We start from the raw sequence: 21,887 nt of genomic DNA on the forward strand, positions 1-21,887 counted from the left end.
ATACGACCGAGGCACACAGGGCCAACACCCGGCATCATGGTGTGGGGAGCGATCTCCTACACTGGCCGTACACCTCTGCTGATCGTCGAGGGGACACTGAATAGTGCACGGTACATCCAAACCGTCATCGAACCCATCGTTCTACCATTCCTAGACCGGCAAGGGAACTTGCTGTTCCAACAGGACAATGCTCGTCCGCATGTATCCCGTGCCACCCAACGTGCTCTAAAAGGTGTTAGTCAACTACCCTGGCCAGCAAGATCTCCGGATCTGTCCCCCATTGAGCATGTTTGGGACTGGATGAAGCGTCGTCTCACGCGGTCTGCACGTCCAGCACGAACGCTGGTCCAACTGAGGCGCCAGGTGGAAATGGCATGGCAAGTCGTTCCACAGGACTACATCCATCATCTCTACGATCGTCTCCATGGGAGAATAGCAGCCTGCATTGCTGCGAAAGGTGGATATACACTGTACTAGTGCCGACATTGTGCATGCTCAGTTGCCTGTGTCTATGTGCCTGCGGTTCTGTCAGTGTGATCATGTGATGTATCTGACCCCAGGAATGTGTCAATAAAGTTTCCCCTTCCTGGGACAATGAATTCACGGTGTTCTTATTTCAATTTCCAGGAGTATATATCTCTTTTTAGTAGTTCTTTGACAAGGTTATAAATACAAGCAGCAAGAATGGTCGGGGGCGGAGCCTGAATGTCACTTTGTTAAAGTGGTTGTGGATGAACATTGCAAAGAACATGTAAAAGAAGTGCTACTTTGTGTTGTGTCATTGTCTTTGGTGGACAGTGGAATTAAGATGGCCACCTGAGTAATAAATATTTGGAGTTTAAATATTTGTTGGTTTCGCTCATTATTTGTCATCTAAAGCACATCAAAAACACGGAACCTCATCTTTTTACCCCTAGACAACCACATTTAGAGCCAGCATTACCATCGAGACACAGCAGCGATCCAGCAAGCAGCAGCGATTACCAAAATGCATTTTAATGGCGCCAACCTAACATCAAGTGCTAACAAACTCCGTAAATGGTAGCGAAATAGTGCGATTATGCGAGGGCTATCCACAAAGTACATTACGTTTTGGAATTGAAAATAAATAAAGTATTGGAAAACAATTTTATTATATACAGATGAAAGCCACACTTAAATACTACTTTTCTACATAGTTGCCATTTAAATTAAGGCACTTATCGTAGCGATGAACGAGCTTGGAAATTCCTTCGTCGTAAAATTCGGCCGCCTGCGCCTTCAATCACGTGGTTACATCTTTTGGGACAGAAAAGGTGTGATTTATGTGGATTTCCTGGAAAGAGGCACTACAATAAACTCTCAAAGGTATTGCCAAACTCTGCACAACCTCAGAAGAGCAATACAAAACAAGCGCAGGGGAAAGTTACGCTCAAAGATCTTGCTGATTCACGACAACGCCCGGGCCCACACGGCAAATGCCATTCGTGAAGTTCTCGAATCTTTTAAGTGGGAGTTGTTTCCTCATCCGTCGTACTGTCCCGACCTGGCACCGAGCGACTTCCACTTATTCCCAGCAATGAAGAAGTGGTTGGCTATGCAGTGATTTGATCACGACGCACAGCTTCAAGAAGAGGTAACCACGTGGTTGAAGGCGCAGGCGGCCGAATTTTACGACGAAGGAATTTCCAAGCTCGTCCATCGCTAGGATAAGTGCCTTAATTTAAATGGCAACTACGTACAAAAGTAGCATTTAAGTGTGGCTTTCATCTGTATATAATAAATAAAATTCTAATACTTTATTTATTTTTAATTCCAAAACGTAATGTACTTTGTGGATAGCCCTCGTAGCAATATCTACGACTAGGCGACCATTATAAGTACAACTGCGCGGAAGGTGAGCATAATCTGTGAGCTGTAGACATGTTAGACTGGTCCGGAGCTGGCCGGCTGACCTGGAAGACAACCGCGGCGGGCCGCCACTGGAAGAAGTCGGCGGCGGCGGCCAGCTGCAGCGGCGGCTTGCGGATAGCGGCCTCGTCCTCTGCGAGGGGCGGCAGCCAGCGCAGGGGGCCCCCCAGCGCCGCCGCCCACGTCTCCGCCGCCTCCACGCGCCGCCGGAAGACGGGCGGCAGCGGCGGCGGCGGCGGCTCCGCCTGCGGGCAGCGTCGCAACATTCACTGTGAAAAATAGAGGAGAGGAGAAAATGATGCGAAGCTGTACGAGTTGAGAGGGTGCCTGATATTATTTCAGAGATAACAATAGCGAGACAAATTTCAAATGAGTATGGCTCACTTTTCCTTATGATATTGTATCCTTCGTGTCTAAATGTATGCACTGATTCGCTGAAGATGTTGTAAGGCGTTTGTATACTCTCCTGAGGCAAACAGCAAACTGGTCCACAAATGTTGTAGCTTATCCTCAATATCTTGAATGTTGGAATGAGGGCAGAATTGACATCCAAGCTGGTCCCAGACACTTTCTACACCACTGGCCATTAAAATTGCTACACCGCGAAGATGACGTGCTACACACGCGAAATTTAACCGACAAAAGGAGATGCTGTGATATGCAAATGATTAGCTTTTCGGAGCATTCCCACGAGGTTGGCGCCTGTGGCGACACCTACAACGTGCTGACATGAGGAAAGTTTCCAACCGATTTCTCCTATACAAACAGCAGTTGACCGGCGTTGCCTGGTGAAACGTTGTTGTGATGCCTCACGTAAGAAAGAGGAATGCGTCCCATTGCTGCCCGCATTGGTCGAGATCCAATGACTGTTAGCAGAATATGGAATCGGTGGCTTCAGGAGGGTACTGCGGAACGCCGTGCTGGATACCAACGGCCACGTATCAATAGCAGTCGAGATGACAGGCATCTTATCCGCATGGCTGTAACGGATCGCGCAGCCACGTCTCGATCCCTGACTCAACAGATGGGGCCGTTTCCGAGACAGCAACCATCTGCATGAACAGTTCGACGACGTTTGCAGCAGTATGGACTATCAGCTCGGAGACCATGGCTGCGGTTACCCTTGACGCTGCATCACAGACAGAAGCGCCTGCGATGGTGTACTCACCGACGAACCTGGGTGCACGAATGGCAAAACGTCACTTTTTCGGATGAATCCAGGGTCTGTTTACAGCATCATGATGGTCGCATCCGTGTTTGGCGACATCGCGGTGAACGCACATTGGAAACGTGTATTCGTCTTCGCCATACTGACGTATCACCCGGCGTGATGGTATGGGGTGCCATTGGTTACACGTCTGGGCCACCTCTTGTTCACATTGACGGCACTTTGAACAGTGGATGTTACATTTCAGATGTGTTATGACCCGTGGCTCTACCTATCACTCGATCCCTGCGAAACCCTACATTTCAGCAGGAGAATTCACGACCGCATGTTGCAGGTCCTGTACGGGCCTTTCTGAATACAGAAAATGTTCGATTGTTCCCCTGGCCAGGACATTCTCCAGATCTCTCACCAACTCAAAACGTCTGGTCAATGGTGGCCGAGCAACTGGCTCGTCACAATACGTCAGTCACTACTCTTGATGAACTGTGGTATCGTGTTGAAGCTGCATGGGCAGCTGTACCTGTACACGCCATCCGAGCTCTGTTTAAGTCAATGCCCAGGTGTATCAAGGCCGTTATTACGGTCAGAGGTGGTTGTTCTGGGTACTGATTTCTCAGGATCTATGCACCAAAATTGCGTGAAAATGTAATCACATGTCAGTTCTAGTATAATATATTTGTCCGATGAATAGTCGTTTATCATCTGCATTTCTTCTTGGTGTAGCAATTTGAATGGCCAGTAGTGTATCTGGAAGAGATCTGGGGCCTTGCCGACCATAGGAAAATCTCAACATCCCTCAGACACTTCAGAGAGACACTTCGTATGTAGGGACGAGCATCGCGTGCAGTGTGTGTGCACCGGTGCGGGCTACTTGCAGCGGTGCTGGAGGCACCACTGTGACGTTAGTGTCTTTTTGGTGGCGGTGTTGGCAGGAGAGGAGGAGTGGCAGGAGAAGCCACTACCGAGCGTGAGTGACAGTGTGAGCACCCTGGTAGTGTGCTGCTTGTAGGCGGCCTGTGTGCTGAGGCAGCACTGTGGCTCCGGTGTATTTTGTTGCACGAGTGGTAACACATGACCGCACAGGATCTCTGTGACGTGAATGTCGCACCGCCAGAGTTTCCTCAGCCACTGCCAGCCGCGACCTGGCATCCACACAAATCACGATGCCAGGAGTAAAACTTCTGTGCCTCTCCAAAACCTTGGAAGAATGGGACCTCTCACCAGGTCACCACCCTACTCGCCATGTCCGTTAGTCATTCACGATGTCATGTAGTTAAATTGTACCAATTTTGAGGTTCGAATTTCGAGGCCTGAAATGGACAATTTCACAGCACCCATCATTATTTTAAATCATGTCTCCCATATAGTGATGTTACTTTTGGCCTTTTGAACAAAATAGTTTCCGATGCACGGTACAGAATCGACCAAAACCTTCCCAACGTGTATGCCTGACCTCATGGTACGATGAAGTCCAACATCTGGCCACTGTCACGTGCAAATGGGCCACAAATCTCGATATTATACGATTTGTCCAATTGGCCAAAAGAAGACCCACAATGAAACTGACTGCCAGATCTGGCAGGGACTGATAACGCTGGCTCACATGAGTGTGCAGCATCGCTGTGTTCTCCACAGTGATCACTCAATATCTGACGATGTTTACGCTCCTTATATACACTACCAGACCCGGTAACAACGTAAAACACCAAGAACACTAACGCACTGTTGTAGCCATTCTACCTGTCACACAGAATTGCTACACTGGCTCTTTACATACCCCTCGATGGAGTGTATATATAGGAAGTTACACTGGCATCTACATCTATGACCTCTCATCACGTATTTGTCATGAGTTAACGTAATATGAAACCACAGTAAGCTCAAAATGTTCGCTACTAGAGTCACCTCATAATAAACTTCTCTGAGTAAGAATAGCACAGTGTGAAGTTTCAAAGATTTCCGAAAGATCTCTGAGTGCTGCAAGTAACATCAGACTGCAAGAGATGACTCACTGATATTACAATGAAATGAGTACCCCTAGCTGCTTACAGCCGTTGATATAAGTCAACGGGGACAGTTGAAAATAGTGCCGCGACCGGAACTAGAAACCAGGATCTTCTACTTACATGGAAGGCGCTCTATCCATCTGAGCCACCGAGGACAGAGAGGATAGTGCGACTGCAGGGACTTATCTCTGGCACGCCTCCCGTGAGACCCACATTCCCAACTTAATGTCCCGCACTATATTCACAGTGCCCCTGTCCATTATACTCATTACGCGCGGCTTTTTGCCGATTCCTGTAAGAGTTCGGGCACTGTTTGTGCATCTGCACGGAATAAGATGGTCACATGGCTCATATACATCACTGATATTAGTTCCTGTAGAAGTTGCGCCTGCTTGGCAGTTCTGTTCGCTTTCCCCCTCTCTGTCCTTCCAGTTGCTGAATGTCTCATCGTATTGTATTCGTCATTGGTGAACTCAGTTTCCTATCTCACCTAATGGACGACTGACGCTGGGCAACAGCTCCTGTCAGTCTTCGTATAGGGTCCCAAATCATCCAGTCTTACTTCGGAAAGTGGCTGCTAAGCAGGTTGCGTGCTAAGTGGGAAGTTCGGCATTGTACACACGCTGGCTCGTGTTGCTGCAATTCCCTCTGTTGCTTGGTAGGTCCTTAATGGCTTACACGCCCGATTTTTATGTGAAAATTGCCAAGAATCTTTCCAGGTGTTGCACTACATTCCTGCGCTGTCGATCCTACTGCCTCCCAGCAACAAACCTCTCTGTTTCTAGCTGGAAAGCCTTTAAGTCTGCTCAGGTGCCTTAGGTGCTCAGAACTCACTCGCAACCCTCAGCTGTCCATCACTCTTTACAGAGGACACCTCATTCAAAGCAAACCAAGGACTTTAGTTAAACCTTATCTGTCCATCGTCTGTGGCTTTCGAGAAACTCACACTGTGACCAAGCGTGTATTAAGTGGGCCCTTTTGTCGTGAGCATCAGTTGGTTGGTCGGTTGGTTGGTTCGTTGATTTGGAGAAGGGACCAAACAGCGAGGTCATCGATCCCATCGTGGTTAGGGAAGGAAGTCGACCGTGCCCTTTCAAAGGAATCATCTCGGCATTTGCCTGAAGCGATTTAGGGAAATCACGGAAAACCTAAATCAGGATGGCCGGACGCGGGTTTGACTCGTCGTCCTCCCGAAAGTGAGTCCACTGTGCTAACCACTACGCCACCTCGCTCGACATGAGCATCAGTCTGTGAACTATTGCAACATATAGTTTGATATGTACAATAAATGCACACACAATATATGTTCAGATGACAATCTGAATAACATGTGCTAGTTACTTCAATTGCAAGGAAAGTGTTTCTGAAGAAGAGAAATTTGTTAAAATCGAGTATAGATTTAAGTGTCAGGGAGTCGTTTCTGAAAGTATTTGTATGGAATGTGGCCATGTATGGAAGTGAAACGTGGACGATAAATAATTTGGAAAAGAAGAGAATAGAAAGATTCGAAATGTGGTGCTACAGAAGAATGCTGAAGATTAGATGGGTAGATCGCATAATTAATGAGGAGGTATTGGATAGAATTGGAGAGAAGAGGAATTTGTGGCACAACTTAACAAGAAGAAGGGACCGGTTGTTAGGACATGTTCTGAGGCATCAAGGGATCACAAATTTAGTATTTGAGGGCAGCGTGGAGGGTAAAAATCGTAGAGAGAGACTAAGAGATGAATGCACTAAGCAGATTCAGAAGGATGTAGGTTGCAGTAGGTGCTAGGAGATGAAGAAACTTGCACAGGATAGAGTAGCATGGAGAACTGCATCAAACCAGTCTCTGGACTGAAGACCTCAACAACGAGAACATTTACTTCATTGTTTGTCATATATAATAGAAATCAGCAAAATTTACAGATAAGCATTTCTGGTACGTTGACGTCACAGTTCAAATCGTTACGTAACAGCTTATGCTAAAACTGTACTTCGAAATGTACAAAGGTAAAGTAAAAACGCTGTGGAAAACATAGACACTAACTTTTCTATTAACTTTTCCGTTATTTAAGTGTCTCAGTGGTCTGCCAAGAACAGTCGCTATGGCTATCAAGATATAATAAAAATATTCCTCATGCCTCCTCCCTTTTCTGTTTCTGCAGCAAAAAGCTTCGTAAATTACGCAGTCAGCTGTTATGTAACAAAAACACATTATCTGATCAAAAGTATCTGGCTACCTATTAGTGGTTATTAACATGCGGTGTGTGCATCTTTTGCCTTTATGACGGCTTGAAGTCTGCTGCAGACACTTTCAGTAAGGTGTTTGAATGTCTGTGGCGGAATGGCCGCTCATTATTCCTCAAGAGCCACAATCAGAGAAAGCTGTGATATTGGACGTTCGTGTCCGGAGCGATGTCGACCTTCTAACTCACACCAAAGGCGTTCCATTGTGATCACACAGGTACTCTGGCCAGGTCAGTCCATTTCGACAATGTTCTTGACCACAAACCAATGTCTCACAGATATCAGTTTATGACATGGTGCATTGTCATGCTGATGCACACACCGTCTCTGAACTTTCCCCCTATTATACACAAAACTGTAAAATGTGTTCATGTCCTTCCGAATTTAGCGTTTTCTTAAGTGCAACAAGGGGACCACACCCTAACCACGAAACACACCCGCATACTGTTGGTACTACACATCATGGTAGGTAGCGTCCTCTATCCATTCGCCAAACCCAAAGTATTTCATCCGACTGCCACAGGTACACCACGATTCATCCTCCAAATCGGTAGCTCATTGTCACCCATTCTGCAATGAGATCCCTCCTCACACGAATGTCTAGTGTCGCTTAGCATTGGCTACAGAAACGTGCGGCCTCTGAGGAGGTGGTCGACCATTGTACCCCATTATTTTTAACATACTACGCAGTCATTGTGCTAGCTGGACTGTCGGCAGGACTTTTGATTCCTTCCACTAGTTTCATACTGTTTCCTGCGACCACCCTCCGCTATGATCGTTGGTCCATGTCCGTCAGTACATAAGGTCTGAGCGGTCTTGGTTCATCTGTGGTTGTTGCTTCGCATGTACACTTCACAATCACCCAACAACAGGCTTGAACAGCTTTATGAAGGTTAAAATGTCTCTGATGGATCTGTTACTCGGTTGACATGCAATGACTAGTCCACGTTCGAAATCACTGACCGACTTGTTGTAGTCTTACTGCTTGTCCACAGACAACACAGTATTTCTCGCCTCCATTTATTTAGGCTTGTCCAGTTCTACACTCATGCTCAGAAATTAAGGATAATACTGATACATGGTGAAACAACGCTCTGGTGGGCGGTTTGCGGGTTTAAATCACCTCGTGGTATGACCATGCGGTGCATTTGACCTGCGGTCGTCGCACGGTGGCGCTGGCAGCAGTCCACATACGCAGAGGTGTGTTGGTGCATGTCAGAGTACGGTGTAGCGAGTAAATGTACATACGTTTTCAGAGGTGCTAATGGTGACTGCGTGTTGAAAATGGCTCAAAGAACACATATTGATGACGTTATGAGGAGTAGAATACTAGGGTCAAACACAGCAGGTCGTAGCAAGGGCCCTCCGTGTGCCACAAAGTGTGATCTCAAGATTATGGCAACGATTGCAACAGACAGGAAACGTTTCCAGGCTCTAGAGTACGGGACGTCCACAGTGTACAACACCACAAGAAGACCGATATACCACCATCAGTGCGCGCAGACGGCCACGGAGTACTGCAGGTAGCCTTGCTCGGGACCTTACTGCCGCCATTGGAACAGTTGTCCCCAGACACACAGTCTATAGACGACTGAACAGAAATGATTTATTCACCCGGAGACCTGCAAGGTGCATTCCACTGACCCCTAGTCATAGGAGAGCAGGTAAATCCAGGTGTCAAGAACACAGTACATGGTCATTGGAACAGTGGTCCCAGGTTATGTTCACGGACGAGTCCAGCTATAATCTGAACAGTGATTCTCGCCGGGTTTTCATCTGCCCTAAACCAGGAACCAGATACCAACCCCTTAATGTCCTTGAAAACACCTTTATGGAGGTCGTGGTTTGATGGTGTGGGGTGGAATTATGATTGGTGCCCGTACACCCCTGAATATCTTTGACAGAGGAACTCTAACAGGTCAGGTGTATTGGGACGTCATTTTGCACCAGTATGTCCGCCTTTTCAGGGGTACAGTGGGTCCCACCTTCCTCCTGATGGGTGATAACGCACGGCCCCACCGAGGTGCCATCGTGGATGAACTTGAAACAGAAGATATCAGGCGAATGGAGTGGCCTGCCTGTTCTCCAGACCTAAAACCCATCGAGCACGTCTGGAACGCTCTCAGTCGATGTATCGTTGCACGTCTTCAAACCCCTACACTTCAGGAGCTCCGACAGGCACTGGTGCAAGAATGGGAGGGTATAACCCAGCAGCTGCTCGACCACCTGATCCAGAGAATTCTAAACCGTTGAGCAGCCTGTGTATGTGTGCATGGTGATCATATCCCAGCCAGCCAGTACGGCCGTGCGGTTCTAGGCGCTTCAGTCTGGAACCGTGTGACTGCTACGGTCGCAGGTTCGAATCCTGCCTCGGGCATGGATGTGTGTGATGTCCTTAGGTTAGTTAGGTTTAAGTAGTTCTAAGTTCTAGGGGACTGATGACCACAGATGTTAAGTCCCATAGTGCTCAGAGCCATTTGAACCATTTGATCATATCCCACATTGATATCGGGGTACATGCGCAGGAAACAGTGGCTTTTTGTAGCACATGTGTTTCGGGACGGTTTTCTCAACTTATCACCAATACCGTGGACTTACATATTTGTGTCGTGTGTGTTCCCTATGTGCCTATGCTATTAGCGCCAAAGTTCTGTAGTGCCACGTTGTGTGGCACCACATTCTGCAATTATCCTTAATTTATGAGCATGAGTGTAGTAAACCTAGTGGTCAATACTGGATATTTTGTATCAAATAATGTATGCATGATACGTATAATACTATCTTTTACTTAAATTAGGGTATGCATTAAAGGCATAAGTAATCGAAATTCGTGTTGTGCGTATCTGCGGTGACACATTGCTCTAACACAGTAATGGGTAGCTTCACCCCATTATTAAGTACTATAGCTTCATGCAAGCAGTAATTCGGATATTGTTGGTTTATGTGATAGTCAGGCACTTACCTTTTTCTTCTTTTCCTTGGGATCCTTTTGCTTCTTCTCCTTCTCTTTCTTTCCCTTCTTGTCGACCGGTTCTGGTTCCTCCTGGGTCTGAGGGGTATCCTCCTCGACTTCTTGCACCTCTTCCTTTACCTCCTCCTCGATTGTTGATAGATCCTCTGTCTCCTCTGGTTGAACAGGCACTTCGTCCTCAGGTTTCTGTAACAGTCGACAGCAGTAAGTATTTTCAGCTGTCAACAGCAGTAATGTAAATTACATGCATCTCGCACAGCAGATTTCCTTATAGAACAATCTGACAGTTACGCAAAATCAGTCGGGTTGAATTATTTCAGTAGTTTTTTTTTTATTATCGTCAAAGGGATGCCATGGTACGACCTGCTGAGAGCCATCCAATTACAAACTCCATGCACAGATTTTTGTCATGATACGAGATAATGACCACCGTTAACAACGCCACATACTCCGTCATCCCGATGACACTGCGAAGATGGGTTGGATTTCATGTGAGTCAATGCGGTATCTTCAGTTTCATGCGACCCACCATATATCCTATTACTTTATAGCTGAAAAGCATCGACGTACCATTGCAACTCTCAGAGAAAGAGGTTCATTGAATGTCTTGGCGGTTGGATTAATATGACATCTCCTAATGGAATTGAATCTGCAGCTATTAGTGGACAGCTAATTTTGAATGTGTAGGCCTAGTTACTTGTGAAAAATGTAATTTCTTTTATTTCTGTAAGACAGCCTGGCTTAGATAAAACATGCTGGTCATATTGTGCTACGTTATGGGTCTTTTATAGCTAAAATGGTTGAAACAGTCACGATAGGAGTAACGTTACTGCAGTTTTCGTAAAATGAAACAGAAGAACTAAACCCTACATCTAACTCTCCTTCGCAGAATATAACAGAAGAATTTTGATACTGCCAGTGTCAGAATATCATGAAAAATTTGATAATGGTTGGGACAAGGATCGTAAATAAAATTTTATTTGAAATTGGAAGCAAGATGTTCAATGGATGTTCGTACAGATAAATGCTTTTTGCAACTGACTGATTCTGTGAAGTACAAATATTAATATTGTGGAGAGAGCATGCGCTGTTGGGCATTAAGTTTCTGGGCCGTGCACCTATTAATTTATCTCTGAATCGGAGCACTGACTACTAGAATGATTGTTTACAAAACTCCTGTCCAAACCGTCGCTGAGCGTTACTAATCTCTCCAAGACTTTTATAAAAACAAATCTGTCTAAAGAAAAGTTACAAAATCCTTCGTAGTATTAATTAATCAACAGTCAACAAGAAAGCAACACACAGTTGTTCATCTCAGTTGGACTTACTACCAGAAACAGTTCTAACGTTCAAATATCTGCTACTACTTTTCTGCAGAAGTGAAAGAAAGTCAGGGGATATAGTGTTAAGAGAAACTGAATTTTCACAAAATCATGGTTACTGAAAGAAGCTTGCCGGTTAAACATTCTGAATCTATTTGTTAGGAGATATCACAAGAAACACTTCCAAATTAAGCTGAAACTAACATACAGAAACTATAAGCATTTTTCTGAAGGCTTATATAGTGACCACTTTTCCCCACAGAAGGAAGTAATGTGGCCAGTGCCATCGCAACAGGATCCTATGTTTATTGTTCTGATTTCCGCACATATTTTCTATCAATCTTAACGGCCTAGTATCTGAAACAGTACCAAGTGGCTGCAGCAGACATTTTTAAGTCGTATTTTTGTATTAGGCCAAACATAACAGGACAGCGAGGGTGTTGAACAATATAAATTAACTGATTTAAAGTTGTCACAAAGGGGTAGAATGATGGATAATAGTTTGTAAACGAAACAATTTAGAAGTCAATCTGGTCTACAGTATTACGTCTGATATATGGAAGTAACTAACCCTTACAGGAGTGAACACCTTGGACACTTTTCGTGCTTGTACGCCACATCAGTATTATTAATTTGCGGATGAAACTATCAAACCGCATAAAACGACAAGGAACTTTATTTGTAGGCCAAAACAAGTTTAAACATTGGTATTTTAAAAAAGTATAAGTGAAGTGACAAAAATAATAACAATGACTTTCCTCACAATAGACTACTGAAAATAAATTGTAATTCTTCAGGCTCTCCCGGCGATCTCTTGACATTTTGAAATTTTGCGTATTCTGTTGGATTCGGTCTCATGCATGCACAATATTCGACAACGTCACCCGTTGTCTTCACCTGACACTGCTAGTCGAGTATTTTCTTATAATTATTTTATTTTATTTTGTTCTTCTTTTTTTCATTTTCGTTCTGGACTGGATCGGCTGGACCGTTCGAGAGCATTCAGCTCTATTGGTCAATAGCTTAACAACGTATGTACTGATTCAGATTCCTTATATCTAAATATAAAATGCAATTTTCCGACTGACTCACAAGCTGCCTCGTCATCGCCTAGCTAAAACCGCTAAGGATAGAAACTTGAAATTTTCATAGGATGTTGATTTTATACTGCAGGCATCGTATCAGAAAGAATTTTTCGAAATTTCACTCCTAAGGGGATGAAATAGGGAATGAAAAGTCTTTTGAAAGTATGTCGCTATTAATGCAATTTTGAAGACAGAACTAAGAAAACTGATATTTGGTTTCTCGGTCAGAAATAAAGAAATCCGTGTTTCAGGAGTTTTTTGGAAATTTAAGCCATATGGGAGGAGGGGGGGTGAAACAGTGGTTGTAAGTCTTTTTGAAAACAAAACATTATTAAAGGTACTACTAAAGCATTTTTAAAGCTACATCTATGAAAAGTGGTATTTGACTTCCCGGTTTGAAATAATAAAGTACGCGTTTCAGTGATTTTGGAAATTTAACCCTGAAGGGAGCGAATTAGGGCCCGATTGATTCACTGACACATCATCGCCCAGTCCAAACCGCTAGGGATAGCAACTTGAGATTTGGAGAGGGTATTCATCTTATACTGTAGGCGTCACTTAGTAAATTATTATTCGAAATCTTACCCATAATGGGGTGAAGCAGGAGATCAGAGGATTTTTGAAACTATATTGCTATTGAGCCCATTTTGATGCTAGAAGTACGAAACTGATATCTGGTTTCTTCGTCAGAAATTTAAAAAAAATATGTGCTTCAGGATTTTGGGGAATTCGGCCACTAAGGGGGTAAAGTAGTGGGTGATTTAAAAAAAAAAAACATTATTAAAGTGCTAACAAACTATTCTTGAAGCTACAGCTATGAAAATTGGTATTTGAATTCTCTATTAAAGTAGTAAAGGAGTTTTGCTATTTAGGGAGTAAAATAACTGATGATGGTCGAAGTAGACAGGATATAAAATGTAGAGTGGCAATGGCAAGGAAAGCGTTTCTGAAAGAGAGAAATTTGATAACATCGAGTATTGATTTAAGTGTCAGGAAGTCGTTTCTGAAAGTATTTGTATGGAGTGTAGCCATGTATGGAAGTGAAACATGGACGATAAAAAGTTTGGACAAGAAGAGAATAGAAGCTTTCGAAATTTGGTGCTACAGAAGAATGATGAAGATTAGATGGGTAGATCACCTAACTAATGAGGAGGTTTGAATAGGATTGAGGAGAAGCGGAGTTTGTGGCACAACTTGGCTAGAAGAAAGGATCGGTTGGTAGGACATGTTCTGAGGCATCAATGGATTACTAATTTAGTATTGGAGGGCAGCGTGTAGGGTAAAAATCGTAGATAGAGACCAAGAGATGAATACACTAAGCAGATTCAGAAGGATGTAGGTTGCAGCAGGTACTGGGAGATGAAGAAGCTTGCACAGGATAGAGTAGCATGGAGAGCTGCATCAACCCAGTCTCAGGGCTGAAGACCACAACAACAACAACATGGACACAGCTGACAATCAGTGGTGGAGGAAGAAAGCTGGCCAAGTCTTTGAGATGAAAGAGCATCTGGGCTCTGGACTACTTCCAGTGGATCTTCCCCAGGGAAGCGTCCTGGGACCTCTGCTGTTCCTGATCTATATAAATGACCTGAGTGACAATCTGAGCAGTTCTCTTAGATTGTTCGCAGATGATGCTGTAATTTACCGTCTAGTAAGGTCATCCGAAGACCACTATCAGTTGCAAAGCGATTTAGAAAAGATTGCTGTATGGTGTGGCAGGTGGCAGTTGAAGCTAAACAACGAAAAGTGTGAGATGATCCACATGAGTTCCAAAAGAAATCCGCTGTGATTCGATTACTCGATAAATAGTACTATTCTCAAGGCTGTCAATTCAACTAAGTACCTGGGTGTTAAAATTACGAACAACTTCAGTTGGAAGGACCACATAGATAATATTGTGGGGAAGGCGAGCCAAAAGTTGCGTTTCATTGGCAGGACACTTAGAAGATGCAACAAGTCCACTAAAGAGACAGCTTACACTACACTCCTTCGTCCTCTGTTAGAATATTGCTACGCGGTGTGGGATCCTTACCAGGTGGGATTGACGGAGGACATCGAAAGGGTGCAAAAAAGGGCAGCTCGTTTGGTATTATCACGTAATAGGGGAGAGAGTGTGGCAAATATGATACACGAGTTGGGATGGAAGTCATTACAGCAAAGACGTTTTTCGTCGCGGCGAGACCTTTTTACGAAATTTCAGTCACCAACTTTCTCTTCCGAATGCGAAAAAATTTTGTTGAGCCCAACCTACATAGGTAGGAATGATCATCAAAATAAAATAAGAGAAATCAGAGCTCGAACAGAAAGGTTTAGGTGTTCGTTTTTCCCGCGCGTTTAGGGAGTGGAATAGTAGAGAGATAGTATGATTGTGGTTCGATGAACCCTCTGCCAAGCACTTAAATGTGAATTGCAGAGTAGTCATGTAGATGTAGACAGGGCTTCGCCTCTGGAATTGACTGGAAGTGAGGCGGGAGGGGCCTCCCTTCCGCACAGCCAGTGGAACCACCGCCCTACGAGTGATAATGTAGGAGGCGGAAGTCGGATGAACGCTATAGAGTGGAGCCAGTCTGTGCCAGCCCCCCATGAGAAACAAGCCGCCGTAGCGCAGAAGACGACGGAAAAGAAACGAGTGTGATAGGTGACAGGACAAGGACATGGACAAGATTCAGGATGACGCTCCACCTCGAGATGGAAGGTGCCTGCCTCCTCCGGCAACATATAGAGTGACAAGCGGTGCAAATCAGTCCACAGATGAGCACAACAACGTCCTCCCATACTGAGGAACACACACAACAACAGTGGACATAAATAAAACAGGGATATGAGCCTAAGCTCCATCCAGAGATGGTGATCAACCATGCAGTCCAGACGGCGGAAGGCAACAAAGCAGAGAAACATCCAAGACCCTGTAAGGAGACTGGGGAGATACACAGCAACGAGAACAGGTCCATGCGGCGACTACCAGCGCCCAGTGCATTTCAGACTGACATACACTCCTGGAAATGGAAAAAAGAACACATTGACACCGGTGTGTCAGACCCACCATACTTGCTCCGGACACTGCGAGAGGGCTGTACAAGCAATGATCACACGCACGGCACAGCGGACACACCAGGAACAGGCGGTGTTGGCCGTCGAATGGCGCTAGCTGCGCAGCATTTGTGCACCGCCGCCGTCAGTTTCAGCCAGTTTGCCGTGGCATACGGAGCTCGATCGCAGTCTTTAACACTGGTAGCATGCCGCGACAGCGTGGACGTGAACCGTATGTGCAGTTGACGGACTTTGAGCGAGGGCGTATAGTGGGCATGCGGGAGGCCGGGTGGACGTACCGCCGAATTGCTCAACACGTGGGGCGTGAGGTCTCCACAGTACATCGATGTTGTCGCCAGTGGTCGGCGGAAGGTGCACGTGCCCGTCGACCTGGGACCAGACCGCAGCGACGCACGGATGCACGCCAAGACTGTAGGATCCTACGCAGTGCCGTAGGAGATCGCACCGCCACTTCCCAGCAAATTAGGGACACTGTTGCTCCGGGGGTATCGGCGAGGACCATTCGCAACCGTCTCCATGAAGCTGGGCTACGGTCCCGCACACCGTTAGGCCGTCTTCCGCTCACGCCCCAACATCGTGCAGCCCGCCTCCAGTGGTGTCGCAACAGGCGTGAATGGAGGGACGAATGGAGACGTGTCGTCTTCAGCGATGAGAGTCGCTTCTGCCTTGGTGCCAATGATGGTCGTATGCGTGTTTGGCGCCGTGCAGGTGAGCGCCACAATCAGGAGTGCATGCGACCGAGGCACACAGGGCCAACACCCGGCATCATGGTGTGGGGAGCGATCTCCTACACTGGCCGTACACCTCTGGTGATCGTCGAGGGGACGCTGAATAGTGCACGGTACATCCAAACCGTCATCGAACCCATCGTTCTACCATTCCTAGACCGGCAATGGAACTTGCTGTTCCAACAGGACAATGCACGTCCGCATGTATCCCATGCCACCCAACGTGCTCTAGAAGGTGTAAGTCAACTACCCTGGCCAGCAAGATCTCCGGATCTGTCCCCCATTGAGCATGTTTGGGACTGGATGAAGCGTCGTCTCACGCGGTCTGCACGTCCAGCACGAACGCTGGTCCAGCTGAGGCGCCAGGTGGAAATGGCATGGCAAGCCGTTCCACAGGACTACATCCAGCATCTCTACGATCGTCTCCATGGGAGAATAGCAGCCTGCATTGCTGCGAAATGTGGTTATACACTGTACTAGTGCCGACATTGAGCATGCTCTGTTGCCTGTGTCTATGTGCCTGTGGTTCTGTCAGTGTGATCATGTGATGTATCTCACTCCAGGAATGTGTCAATAAAGTTTCCCCTTCCTGGGACAATGAATTCACGGTGTTCTTATTTCAATTTCCAGGAGTGTAGTAAAACACACCACACATTCCACCAAAATGGCAGACTGCAGTAGAACGCTCATGCTAGAACAGGCTCAGCGAAACAAGTGACAACACCAGCAGTTTTGACCAGGGTCTTTTGATGTTTACCTTGCTTGTAAGCTGAATACCACAACATTCTCCTCCAGTAAATTCCCACTTGATAGATAGTCCCCTCTATTATGAGGGCAAAAAGTACCACAAATACTAATAAAGACGCAAAACAGCGTTAAGTACTGTAACCCAATGGCTGGAAAGAGTATTACGAGTCACACTCTCAAACAGCGCGCCTTCGTCCATAAGAGGAAGGGATGAAAAGTATAAAAAAAAACTCTCGGCTACCAGTCTCAGGTAGCGCCAAATGATGACCAGTCACCTTGTCAGAAGATTGTACGTAGAACTTTGATATCCTGCAGAACACCCGACTTCTCGATACGTCACCAAATTTTTACTTAAGCATAACAGAACAAGTTCCCTGTGCCAGATTCGCTGTCAAAAAAGATGGTGTATATTAGAACCAGTTTGACCACTTCTCTGAAGTGCAGAAATTACGCAATGGCTACGTTACTCGTTCTGATCAATTTACAACACCTTCCCCTATTAAAATGTATACCTAATTGATCATCACGGAACCTGAGCCATCAATTAGATGCATAATGCTGTAGATTTAAGTCCAAAAACAATAACATTTTAGTTGTGCCGAGAGCGATCAGTGATCAGTGGTGTAGGCTTCCCCTATTGAGGTTCAATTGTCGCTTCCTAGTGGAAGTATGCGGACTTCGCCTGCTGAGCATCAAATTATTGTGTCCAAACTTAAAGTGTAATGATTTTTGACCGACGCTCTTTGAGTTTGTTGGTGTCTTTGGAGTGTTGCTGAGAGCTCAAATTGTCCTTAGCTGTTCGATACTACGAATGTGTTGTACATATACCCCGGAGTTCTATGAATAAAGACTATTAATGTAAGGGGCGATCAAAAATTTTATGTTTGAGGTCGTTGATGGAACATATATGCAACGGAGGGCGACTCTGATGCGGTTGTATAAACACCGACATATAGGCAAGTATGAAACTTCCTGACAGATTAAAACTGTGTGCCAGACCCAGACTCGAACTCGGGAGCTTTACCTATAGCGGGCAAGTGCTCTACCATCTGAGCTACCGAAGCACGACTCACGACCCGTTCTCACAGCTTCAATTCTGCCAGTACCTCGTCTCCTACCTTCCAAACTTCACAGAAGCTCTTCTGCGAACCTTGCCGAGCTAGCACTCCTGGAAGAAAGGATATTGCGGAGACATGGATTAGCCACAGGCCTGTGGATGTTTCCAGAATAAGATTTTCTGCAAGGTTCGTAAAAGAGCTTCAGTGAGTTTGGAACGTAGAAGACGAGGTACTGGCAGAATTGAAGCTGTGAGGAAGGGTCGTGAGTCGTGCTTGGGTAACTCAGTTGGTATAGCATTAGCACGCGAATGGCAAAGGTCCCGCGTTCGAGTCTCGGTCCGGCACACTGTTTTAATCTCTCAGGAAGATTCATTTCGGCGCACACTCTGCTGCAGCGTGAAAATTACATCCTGGATATAGGCAAATAGTTTATATGACATTCGTGTCAATCCGACATGCGTGTCGTTAACGCGGAAACATGAACGATGGTGACGCTGTTCCAAAATGCGTCCAAACAGAACCAACGCTCTGTTATTCTTTTCTTGGCCACCGAAGGACAAACACCGGCAGACATCCATTAGACAACGAGGAATGTGTAATTAAAGCGAAACGACTCTGTAAAAGAGTTCGTACCGGGAAGGCGGGATATAATTGTTACATCCCACTCCTGACACCAATTGTAAAAGATTACGTGGTTTTAGGACGGGGAGAGAAACTTCTGACACCAATGTTAATGTTAATGTTAAGCAGGATAGGGGGAAGAAGGTTGTTAAATATGCCTCGTGGCGGCAGTGTGCAGGAGGTCAGGATTTGATAGTGGGCATCCAGGGCCGCCGTTAAATGACAAAACAGGGATATATTTCAGTCAGTAGGTTTAGGCCAGTGTAGGAGGTCGAACAGTTAATTAAAATGGGCAACGGAAGGGGAAGCAGTTCATGTTAACTTACGATGGTGGCCAGAGGCTCAGCCTTCCAAAAAGACGTCTGTTCTGCTCGAGGTCTGGATTACAAGAGAGAGAAGCAACTGTGTTCGGCAGCGCAGAAGATTACAGCGTCCACACACGTGACCGGTGTCCCGTGCACGCTATTGGCTAAAACCAATGGCGTGGATTCGCTAGCAGTTTCAGCAGAGGTCTCGGGGTGTCTCTTGTCAGTAGCTTTAACTGGACAGAACTGCCTCGGTTTTGAAAGGCAGGCAACTTGTGTCACTTAGACAGGGCGTGAATTACTCTGGGAGAAAACTTGTAAAGATTCCACTGGGCCTTTGAAATATTTTTTTTAAACGTATTCCCTAAAACATTCCTTGACTGGCTGCCATCCTGTACAACTGGGAAGACTGCAGGAAGGGTGATGCTGCTTCATGGTCCCCACATTGCAAATATCGTAACGCGGAAGTTACGCCAACCCAAGTGGGAAACACTCGAGCACCCGCAGTACAGCTCTGATCAAGCTCCTTGCGATTATCAGCCTTCTGTCACTTAAAGAGGCATTGAAGAGCCGACGATTGCAGTCGGGCGAGAACGTGGAGGGGGCGGTTACGAACTTCTTCACGCAGCAGGACTCGGTGTTTTATCAAATGAGTATCTTCAGCCTGTTTAGTCGGTGTTATTATCGCCTGAATTCTCACGGCGATTTTGTCTGAATGGCATACCGATTTTGGACTCTCCGGGTTTCGAAAGGAAACTTTTTTTATCTCCACTTATTCTTTACCTGCAACCAACACGAATTCTTGCAGCCTACTTAACTGGAATCCGCAGTTGTTTTCACCTATGTACTTTGTCCTCTGACAAGTTTTCAGACACTGCACTATCAAACGCCTCTCATATCAGCCACTCCAAATGCAGCGTTTTGCTGTTGTGCTGGCATTATAACAACGATAATAATTCCGTGGAGTGTGAACTGTGGAAAAGAGTCGCGTTACCCCCCGCAGGAACAGCATAGTTGGTATCCGCCTACTGTTCAGCCAGCAGTAGCGTGTCATGAACACCGAATGACACCCTGAAAACCGCGTCCCATCGGAAATATTGTTGGCGGGTGTTTCTTGCAACAGCTTACAATCACTGGAACTTTTATAACAAGATCGAGAGATTGTGGTCCACCTCGCACGCTTTACGTACAGGAAGAAAAGTTGAGATGATTCGAAAATTATCCTGAAGCAGATGTGAGAAGAAATGGAGCTGCAGAAGGCATAAACTACACTTTAGCGGTCTGTTACACAACCTATTTCACCTTGGGAATGTGCAGGACCTTCAGGACAATTGACAGTTCTGTTAATGAATCCTAAGAACAGAACGCTGAAGATCCACTAGAGAAGACAAAAAGACGGCAGAGCCTGTTGATGAAGTGAAGCATCGTGCTGTAATTAGTTTCCTGCATTTGAAGTAGAACAAAGGTTGCAACAACTCATGACGACTTGCGAGTGTAAGGTACACTGCACCACCATATGACAGTGAGCAGATGGAGCAGACACTTCCAGAGCGGTCAAACAAATCTGAATTAGGAAGAACAAAATACCAGACTATCTCTCTGGGACGAACCAGGAATCACTAGGGATGTGGTGTTTCAAGACCGGACATCATAGTCGAAGAGGTAACGAAAAAATTAAATTAAGTCACGGATCAGTTTACAAACTCTTGAACATTTTGAACTGACAAGAGTTGCAGCCTGCTGGAGTCCACGACAGATGATACACGTCCAAATCGTCCACTGAACCGAGGCAGCAGCTAAGTTTTGAAGTTGTGTCAGGCTAATCCAAGTGGCTTCTTTAGCTGCCTAAACACTATGGTCAGACACTAGGTGTATCAGTACGACCGAGAGACAAAGGAACAAAGCAAGCAGTTGAAAGATGTGGGTTCAACACTTCCGAAAAAAGTGAAGACCCAAGGATCATCGGGCAAGGCGATGCAGAGTTATTTTGGGTACTGCCACGGGTGTGGTGCTAATAGGCAGTGTCAGCCTGTTATTTTGTACGAACGTGCTACAGCACAGTGTATATATGTCACTAAAGTTATGGCATTTCTCTTCGAATGCGACTCCGAAATAGCATAAAAATTGCGTCGTTTCTCTTCGAATGTATCTTGGTAGGCAAATAAAATTAACAGGGACGTGTTTTGTAGCACTCTCTCCACGACAACTGGGAACCAGTGTCGAGTGCTAAAATAATGGTCAACCGTGCTACGATCAACTCAGAGAAGAGACGCACCTGTCTGTTTTTGACTGTGCATGCTCTGATGTGACGTCATCCCTTCCGGTACTATGAGTGCTACGTCATTCACAATACCAGGTCAGCATTTTTCTTTGAAAGTGTGCAAGCACAGAGTAAAAGAGATTTTCCAGTGGAAACTTCTCTCCACAAACATGCTACCACTGGATTTCTTTCTGTAGGGTTTCCTTAAAGACCGTGTGTTTGTTCCCTCCTATCAAACAATTTAGCCGGTGGTCAAATCCGCCGACCAGCAATTCGTTGGCTTGGGTTCAGTTTCCTCTGCTACAGTCATTTTTAATTATTTTTTATTCTTTGAACCGTTTAACTATTAATTAAATGCTACTAATTAATGTATACCATTATATATACTATTAATATACTGTTATATATTATATATACTAATACACTATTAATATATACTATTAATT

This window comes from Schistocerca gregaria, chromosome 6 (genome assembly GCF_023897955.1).
Source record: "Schistocerca gregaria isolate iqSchGreg1 chromosome 6, iqSchGreg1.2, whole genome shotgun sequence".
Taxonomy (NCBI): domain Eukaryota; kingdom Metazoa; phylum Arthropoda; class Insecta; order Orthoptera; family Acrididae; genus Schistocerca; species Schistocerca gregaria.